The 9,747-nt window shown below is 33.4% G+C and overlaps 1 pseudogene; it reads left to right on the plus strand.

The window, feature by feature from the left end:
* The first annotated feature begins 5,934 nt into the window (after positions 1 to 5,934).
* Positions 5,935 to 6,961, plus strand: LOC136971382 (protein GVQW3-like; annotated as a pseudogene).
* Positions 6,962 to 9,747: the final 2,786 nt, after the last annotated feature.

Genomic DNA, 9,747 nt, shown 5'->3' on the forward strand with positions numbered 1-9,747 from the left:
GGCATCACCTCATTTTGCAATGTGTGTTAGCCTTTCCTGAAAGATAAATTGACAGGAGATTGCACAGACTATGGGCAGCAAGATCACTTGAACTGATTCCTTTAGATTTCTTTGCTTGGAGATATATCAAGCAGTGGCATGCCGTGACATTTGATGACAGGGAAGCTGTGTTTCTGTAAGAAGCCGATTTCCAGGGGCAATCAGTTAATTGTGCGTCAGTGATGGTCTAGGGCAAGGATGGGCAACCTGCGGCCTGCAACACATAAAATGTGAATAAATGTATCAATTTCCCAGCTTAAGGAAGTATGCAACAAAAATTCAAAACATTATTTTCTACTATACACATTAATTTCTACAACTTATGTATGTGAATAGTTTTTCCCGCAATGAATTTAGTAAAAATTAAAACAAGAAACCGGCTAACAGACACATCGAAACTAATTTAAAACTAGCAGTGACAAATATTTAACCAAATATTTCCAATATATTACGTTTACATCAGTTCCAGAAGCTAAATTAAGTATACCTATGCTAATTTATAATTATATATGAATAAATAATTCTGATTTACCAACATTTTTTTTTCTCTTTCTCTTGTATGTGGCTCGCATCAGTTCAAAAGTCTTAAAATGCAGCCCTTACATAGAAAAAGATTGCCTATCCCTGTCTAGGGTCCATTCGTATTCATTTGTTTGATAAGCAAGTAAAAACTGTAGACTTCTCTAAATGTATTTTTAATATCACAATTACATTCTGAATCGCTAGCCACAATATAAGGGCTAAAATTAAAAATAAATTATAAAACTTACTCAGTGAAATAAAATGTGCGGTGGATATACATACCTGGTACAATATATTGTTCAATTGTATAAATATACTTTTAAAGAAAATTATGATTAAATGTAGCTTTGTAAAGAAACTTACATAAAATTAACATAAAATATTCTTTACTTTTTAAATTTTAAAACAATCCACTTAGTCAAATAGCTCGATACGAGTGGCTAATGGATGGAATCAGATGGTCCAGGTGGGTGTGCAGTGTGTGCATGCCAAATCCCGAGGGTGCCGGTACTGGTCAATGTCAAATGCCTCTTGTCGCATCACTAGTGTACCTCAAAGAATGCGACAGGGTTGTTGTAAATTTTAAACGTTTCTCACCATAGCTGTAAAAATCTAAATATGTTAAACTTAATACTAAGTAGATTGTCCATCATTTGTTTTCTAACTAATTCGTTTTAGGACCAGTGTCCACGAAAATTTCCAAAATTTACAACTTTTTAGTCACTCTCATTGAACTGGAAAAATTTTTGTCTTTATTATCTAATATTACGAAGAAAGCAGTCCCTACGGTACTCGGCTAGAAATTGGTTGGGTTAAGCTTTTGTTTAAGTAAAATTCTGGTTCTTTCGGCAGGGTTTTATTTATGTCCCCAATTCCCTAATCTCTTAATTATTTAATTACTGTACTTCTTAAGTAGAAATAAGCTGAAACCAGTTACTTTGTACCTGAATATTTATAGTCTTGGGAAAAAAGTGGAAAGACAAATTTTTATGACAACGAATATATATATATCGTAAATTTAAGGAAAATAAATTCTGAAGCTTTTTTGTACCTTGTGCATCTCGTCTCATTCATTAAATTTGGTTGTAAATGATGCTGCCAAAGTAACAGTTAACTTTTTAACATTGTACAAGAATTGTACACTTTTTTCTACATCCCCTTATAGATGGGGCACACGAAATCGTAATATCACTGGTTTAACATTGAAATCCATAAGTAATATAAGATGGGAGAGCAGAATAAAAATATCAAATATTTTAATGGATATTTTTAACTTTTGTCAACTATACAGAACTATCATAAAAACATACCAGTAAATTCCTATCGGTTGGGTTAAGTTATAAATGTACTTATGATTCACATAATCGGGCGAGTCAGGCAGGCGGCTAACAGCCCAGAACCGGTCCTGGATAGAAACATTGGAAGCGTTGTGTGTGTGTGTAGCTTCCACCAGATAAACAGTGTGATGTTGGTGCTCTGTAAAGCGCATGCGCCAATGCCTATAATCTGGCTGCTTGGAAGCTGACCCGGTTTCGACAATACAGTGCTTCCTTTCCGCCACTGATATTTGAATATACAATAGCAATCTTATCGTTTATTTCACATGTAGTATAGAAATTTGTAATAAGATACATAATGCAATTATAATAAAATATTAATTTTAATTAATTCAAACTACGTTAAAATATGAAAATTTATATTTTAGAAAATAAAAGGAAAGCGGCACTTCCACCGCTTCCAATGACGGCACGCCACTGATATCGAGTCCAAAGTTTTTCATACAAAAATTAATGATCTCTAAGACCTTACACATCATATCTGAACAGCAGTCAACAGCTTTACAGCATCTATATTGCAAAACATTTTTAACCTACAACAGAACATTGGGAACAGTGCTTTAAAATGCATGATAGTCACATCGAGTTTACATTGTAAACATTCTTTTTGTTCATACAATATACCTTTGTTTCAACAAGTTTGTTTTTCTTTCATCAAAATGGATTGAGACTTTATGGACACCCTGCATATAACTCTAACTAAACAAATTTAATTTCTTTGCATGTTCGATGCATTACTAGCTTATTAATCCAATTTTAAAAAAGCAAGTCATGTAATAAACATAGATAATTATTTACAAACTTCATTGTAATTTACACCTTTTCTGCTTCAAATAAAATATAGCAAAATATAATTCCAAAATAGCACACCAAAAATTTCAATTTAAGTGAAATTATATAAAGATTTATTTAGTGAAACAGTTGTCATTTCTCTACACAATCAATGAAAGACGGCCTGTAAGCAGTTAAAACAGAATGTTTTTGGCCATGTAAATAGCCATCTTCAGGTTCTACAAATTGAACTAATACAAAATACAAATTTTAGCACACGAGTGTTTGAACATACAAAATGTATAAATCAAACAACAAAAATAATTATTTCATTAATAACAGTTGTTATTTTAAAGGACAAAAAATTAAGTTAATTTGAAATATTCCTTAAGGAGGAACTTCCAAGCTGGGTGGAGCATATAAGAACCCGTATTATTACTATGTTGAATTGTAATGGCTTACTTGTAATCTGCAGAACCTCCATCATTCTAGTCCTTGGTATTGCACAAATTTTAAATACCATTATCCCATTTTACCAAATTTGTGGGAATGGATTCATATGCAACTATGACCATATTACATTTATTAGTGTCAACGTCTCTCGTGTTTTTTTGACGTAGTACCAGAGTGTCTCGAGGTAGAGCTGACAAACACCAATGAAACAACAAAATTGGTACAAAATGTGAGTAAATTATAGACGTCTAATTTCTGGAACTTCAGGACCTTATAGCTTCTGTCGCAAAGCAGGCAATAAACTGTTGAATTCCTATACTATGTTATAGCTGTATCTTTGGCTAGCTTGAAGCCATACATGAAATGATGCAGATCATTGTATGTTACTCCAAGAAATTTTTTGTAGCAAGAAAGAGTATAAAAAGTGTTAAGGTTAGTGTGCTGCTATGTCTCAATCAACCTTTGAACAGTACCACTCTAGAACTGTGTGAAAGTGTCATACTTCTGTAATGTAATTTAACTGACCGATATTATTGTTGATACTTGAACAACAGGTGAAGGCTCTTATTTGGGTTCTGAAGGTAACCAATTTGTAAAGGAAAGTGTCATGGGAGGAAGCTGGAATGTATAGAGGCAGGCTGTCAGGCTTCATATAGACTCGTATAGATGTCTCCTTGTGTAAAGCATATATTTGAGTTGAAGAAGTGAATAAACTCATAGCTCTTCTGTTCTAGTTAAATCTAGAAACTGAACAGGTTTTAGTTCATAACTATGGTTTGCAGGACCAGTTTCAGTTTCCAAATAATTAAGATGGCATTTACTTAAATTCTTCAACGCCTTATTTGTTCAGAAACATTTTAATCCTTCACAAGAATTTGACATGCTCTACAAGTCATCCTCAAGTGTAAAATGCATGTTAACCACTGCAAAACAAATGTTTTCAAACATTTGCATCTATTATAAATTTTTGTTTCAATGTTGGAACATGAATTTAAATTAAATGAACAAATATCAAAAAATAGCTAACCCAACCACAAAAATAAAAAACAAAAAGTGCAATCTTGGTTGCAATGTTTGTGTTTTCATGTATGGTAATTTTTATATGTTCATCATAAAAATTATTAATGCTTGTCATATTGAAATTATTCAAAATCTGTCTGTATAAAATCATATACTTCCAGATTACCTCCCATTTAAGATCCGTTCAACATTCCGGTATGAAATGTCACTGTACTACAAGCAATCTCCTTGAAGTTCAACACGTCATTCTACCAAAATTTGAGTTAAAACCCCTATGTAGCATACATAGGAGTTTGTGATATTGTGAAAGCTTTAAGTTGTTTTAGTTTATGAGACAAATTATCTTCCAAATATGAAATCAATGGCATTCTTTTAATCTGACTGAACAATTTTTTCCTATTACATATGTCAGATTAAGTTATTTTATTTTCACATCTATCACCTAATAGGTATACCTCAGGATTTGATCCTTAGTAATCTACTGTTCATAGTCTACATAGACAAGACACTAGTATTACTACTTTATCCATAAATGCATACACCAAAGATATTAAACTTCCAATAGCTGTCATCAAGCATTATAAAGTGATATTTATAAACTTAATACCGTACTTAGATAAATTACAAATAAACTCTAGCAAGACGAAAATATCAATCTATAGCCTAGTGAAAGCACCAACTTGCTATACCTTTTTAATTGATTAATTGGAAATTGTTGATAGAGTCCAGGATCTTAGTGTTATATTTTGATTCAGAACTCATTTAAACAGCATATAGAAAATTTAATAAAAAACTCAATTCATAGGGGTATGCTATGGCAAATTTGAGAGTAATTTTTAGTTAAAACATGCTCGGAGGACTATTTTCACCAACAATACAGTCTATAATAGACTTTGTCCATATAATAGACCCATATGCACTTCTGCTCCTCCATCTACCTTAAAACAAAAAAACACTTCATTCATAAATAAACAAATAATCGACTCACACCCGAGAAATACAAATAATCCTTCATAAAAAACTTTTAACCGGCGTGGGGTGTGATCAAACTGTGTAAGCAAACGTTTTCGGATCTTTCCCTGGGTCCATCCTTAAGCTACATTTTTTGTAATAATTAGGCTAATTCAAATTTTGTTCCAAAAGCGACTGGTCTTCGTTATAATGGATCATTACAAAAAACATAGCTTGAGGATAGACCCAGGGAGGGATCCGAAAATGTTTGCATACACAGTTTGATCATATCCCACACCAGTTAAAGGTTTTTTATGAAGGATTATTTACACTTCATTCATTTGGAGTTGTCTAAAATTTATATTTTACTTAATAAACTTTCAAACCTTACCCTTCACATCCCATCAGTCAATACTAGAAATGCTACTTGTCTATTCTCTCCATAGTGTCATCTCAATGTCACCACTAAATCAATTTTTTTACTGCTATCAAAACGCCACCATAAAAATCAAAGAAACTTTATATCAAATTCTGTAAATTTAAGACTATGAAATTGCTGTATTATACAGTACTTAATTTTTAAACTTCTTATTACGTTTTAACTTTTTTTTTATATTAAAAACAAGAAGAAATCAACAACAACATTTATCAAATTCAATGTAACACATCACTCAATAAGTCTCTGGTCTGACACTGATCTGGCAACACTGTATTATCCTGAAATCATATGGGTCTGTCAACAAACCTTCAAACAATACGTGTCAAAATTTTGTGATATTCTGACAATTATTTTACAAGTTACATTGGTTTTAGTGATCCCAGTTTTTTAATTTTCAAAACAATGGATAAAAGAGAATTTCGTGTGATGATTAAACATTGTTTTTTAATGGGGAAAAATACTGTTGAAGCCAAACAGTGGCTTGATAAACACTATGGAGACTCTGCACCAGGAAAATCAACTGTTATTGACTGGTATGCTGAATTTAAGCGCGGTCGAACAAACACCGATGATGCTGAACACTCTGGTTGCCCAAAATCGGCAGTTGTTCTAGAAAACATAAAAAAGTCCACAAAATAGTTTTGAAAGACCGTAAAGTGAAGTTGCGTGAGATAGCTGACACCTTAAAGATATCAGAAAGTAGTGTTTTTATAATTTTACACGAAAATTTGAGCATACGTAAGTTGCTTTCGAAGTGGGTGCCACATTTTCTCACACCGGACCAAAAACAACAACACGTCAACGATTCAGAGCACTGTTTGGAGCTGTTCAAACGAGATGAAAAGGATTTCTTGTGTCGGTATGTGACAATGGATGAAACATGGATCCATTATTACACACCTGAATCAAAAAGATTGTCAGCTGAGTGGACAGCAGCCGGTGAAAGTCATTCAAAGTGACCAAAAACTCAAAAGTCAGCCGGCAAGGTTATGGCATCTGTATTTTGGGATGCGCATGGTATTTTGTTCATCGACTATCTTGAGAAAGGTAAAACTATCAATAGCAAATATTACATGGCACTATTGGATTGATTGAGTGTAGAAATAAAAAAAAACGCCCTCACATGCAAAAGAAAAAAGTGCTGTTCCACCAAGACAATGCCCCATGTCACAAGTCAATGAAAACGATGGTTAAATTGAATGAATTACACTTCGAATTGCTTCCTGACCTGCTGTACTCTCCAGATCTGGCCCCCAGCGACTACTGGCTTTTTGCAGACATTAAAAAGATGCTCCAGGGAAAGAAATTTGGCTCAAATGAAGAAGTGATTGCCGAAACTGAGGCTTATTTTGAGAGCAAAGACAAATCGTTCTACAAAAAATGCATTGAAAAGTTAAAGGAGCATTGGAATGAAGGAGCTGATGAATAAAGTTGAATTTATAAAAAAAAAAATTGTTTATCTTAGTTAGACCAGAGACTTATTGAGTGATTTATTACATGCAGCACCACAAAATACTATATATGAACTAAGAGAAACTAAGAGAAAAATGAAGGTTAGGCTTAAGTAGCATATATCAGATTTAAAATACTGCAAAAACAATTCAATATTTTATAAACACTGTACACTAAACAATGCAATATAGATCCAAATAATAAGAATCTTGCAAAAGAAAAGGATACATACAGTAGAAAATTTAAAGAAAGTATAGAGATCTCAGCTAATAAAAATAGCATTAAAATAAACGAGAATTGGTTAAAAATATTATAAAAATGAAATGAGTATAACCGTAAAATAAGTATTGTGTATAAGTGTTACAAATTATAAAAACAAATATCAATGTAAAAAGAATCAAATATATTTAAATTAGACAGAGAAAATTTGACAAGAAAGTTCCAAAGACATTGTATCTTTAATTAACCCAAAAAAATTTTTATAGTGGGAAATGTTTAAAAACTAGCTACAGTTTGATTCTTTATGTAAATTAAATTATATAAATCGGCACAACATTATGCAATGCAGATGAAAAAATGCTGTAGAAGTGTGTGTATGAGAAAAGATCCCCCTTTTTACAACAATCCTACTGAATTATCTAAATCAAAGTGTATTGTCACAGTATTAAGAAATAATTTTAATAATTCACAAACTTTTAATCGTCTTCAAAGTGTACAACAGGTATGCTGCTCAAACTTTTATACGCTCATAATTATGTTATAACTTATTGTAATTCTTCCAAAAATGGCAGAATGGAAAGAAATATGAAGGACCTGTACTCATGCATACACCCATTTTAAGATGCTTGTTAACACATCTGTTAAAACATCAATTAAAATCATCTCGGAAAAGCAAACAACAGAAGAGAAATTAAATTCGTAATAACATATAATTTACAAACATACCTGCTATTCCATATTTTATGTAGTAACTATGTACATTTTAAAAATTAGTTGACTGAAGAGGAATGTTGCAAGACCCAAAATGTGTAAAAATGCATATCAACTAAAAAGAGCTTAGATGAAAAGATGCCTAGTGTTCGTTTAACTGCAATCTATCATGCTTACAAAACAAAAACATAGAACAATACGGTTTCAAACCAGTACAAATGTTTTGTTTTCTTTATTTTTGTTTTATCATCATTGTTAATTATTTTACCAAGTATGTTATTCCATTGCTGTATGGGGGTCGGCAATCATTGTCTAAACCAGTGTTCCGCAACCTTTTTCTACTTGTGGCACACCCATGACTCTACATAGCACACCAAAATGTTATTCCCCTCAGAAACATATATGATATGATACTATTAATAGAATTACGTAATGCCACTAACCTATTGTTATTATTATTATTAAACAGACATTAACATCTGTAAGCAAATTTATTTTATGTATAATTTCTTAGAATACATAAAAATGCATGGCCTGTAAATAAAGAATAAACAAACATCTTGTTTCATCAGTGCTGCGGCAGAGAATGAAATACAAGCATAAGAAACACAGTGTGGATAGCCCAAGAGGTAGGACAGAGCCGTACCTCTTTTTGTCAGCAACCAGGTCCTTGAAACCTGCCCACTAGGGAGATGGCTGTTTAATGCTCCCGAGGGGTCGGGATTATTTTTGTCAGATCGAGTGGAGGAGGCGGGTGAGGTTGTCAGTAAGGCGTCGGCGATATACGAGTAAATGACACCATTTAATACTAAAGTGGAGATTTATTCATTAACATAAGCAACGATTACAAATTCTAACATTGAGAATTGTTCCAACTTGGTTCCCTAGCTTTCTAATACACGTAGGGAGGGCCAAGAGAGAGTTTACATTAATTAAAATCCATCTTAAGAAATGAAGCAATAACCAATATGTCTACTCTAAGAACCTAAAATAGCTTTGCAAAGTATAGTTATCCACAAACGTTTTCGGTCCCTTAGGACCTTCGGGTGGAATCTGAGTAGAGAGTGACCCTACGTTCTAAACTCCCGTTACAGATGCATTCCAACCCCCACTCCAGATGAAAAGCAACTTTCGAAGGCATGGCAAGCGATATACGACCCGGCATTATAGCCGCCGACGCATGCGCAACGATGTTTGTTTATAGTACACATCAGAAGTGGGGGTTGGAATGTATCCGTAACAGGAGTTTAGAACATAGGGTCACTCTCCACTCAGATCCCACCTGAAGAAGGTCCTAAGGGACCGAAAACATTTGTGGATAACTATACTTTGCAAAGCTATTTAAGGTTCTTAGAGTAGACACATTAATTCTTTATCATACCTCTTTGATTCCTTGGACGGAGAGGCGGATCTCAAAAAAAAAAGGGAGAGACTCTTCTAAAATCATTGGGTGAGTGGAATGGCTTCGGTTCCTGGAGGGTCATCTTGGAGGGTTGCTCGGGACTCGACAAGCTGTTTTTTCTTCGGCCAACACACCATTGCTTGCTGCCTGGACACCTGACTTCCTGGTCCTTGAGTCTCTCCCTTTTATACCCTGAATTACATTATCTTTTTACACCAATCATGAAATTTAGTGCTTAGTTCCCCGTGACACATTCAATGAATTCCCTTGGAAAAGGAAACGACTTTGGGGAAGGAAATGTAATCATCCTCCAGTCATAAGATTGACAAAAATTGTGAAAGAAGGGAAAAAGTGAAAGGTTCTTTACATTTCCGTTCGATCTGACCCTCACAACAGCGACTGTGATAAAAATATATAAATAAAACTTGAAA

This window comes from Centruroides vittatus, unplaced genomic scaffold (genome assembly GCF_030686945.1).
Source record: "Centruroides vittatus isolate TY-2023 unplaced genomic scaffold, ASM3068694v2 contig_2486, whole genome shotgun sequence".
Taxonomy (NCBI): domain Eukaryota; kingdom Metazoa; phylum Arthropoda; class Arachnida; order Scorpiones; family Buthidae; genus Centruroides; species Centruroides vittatus.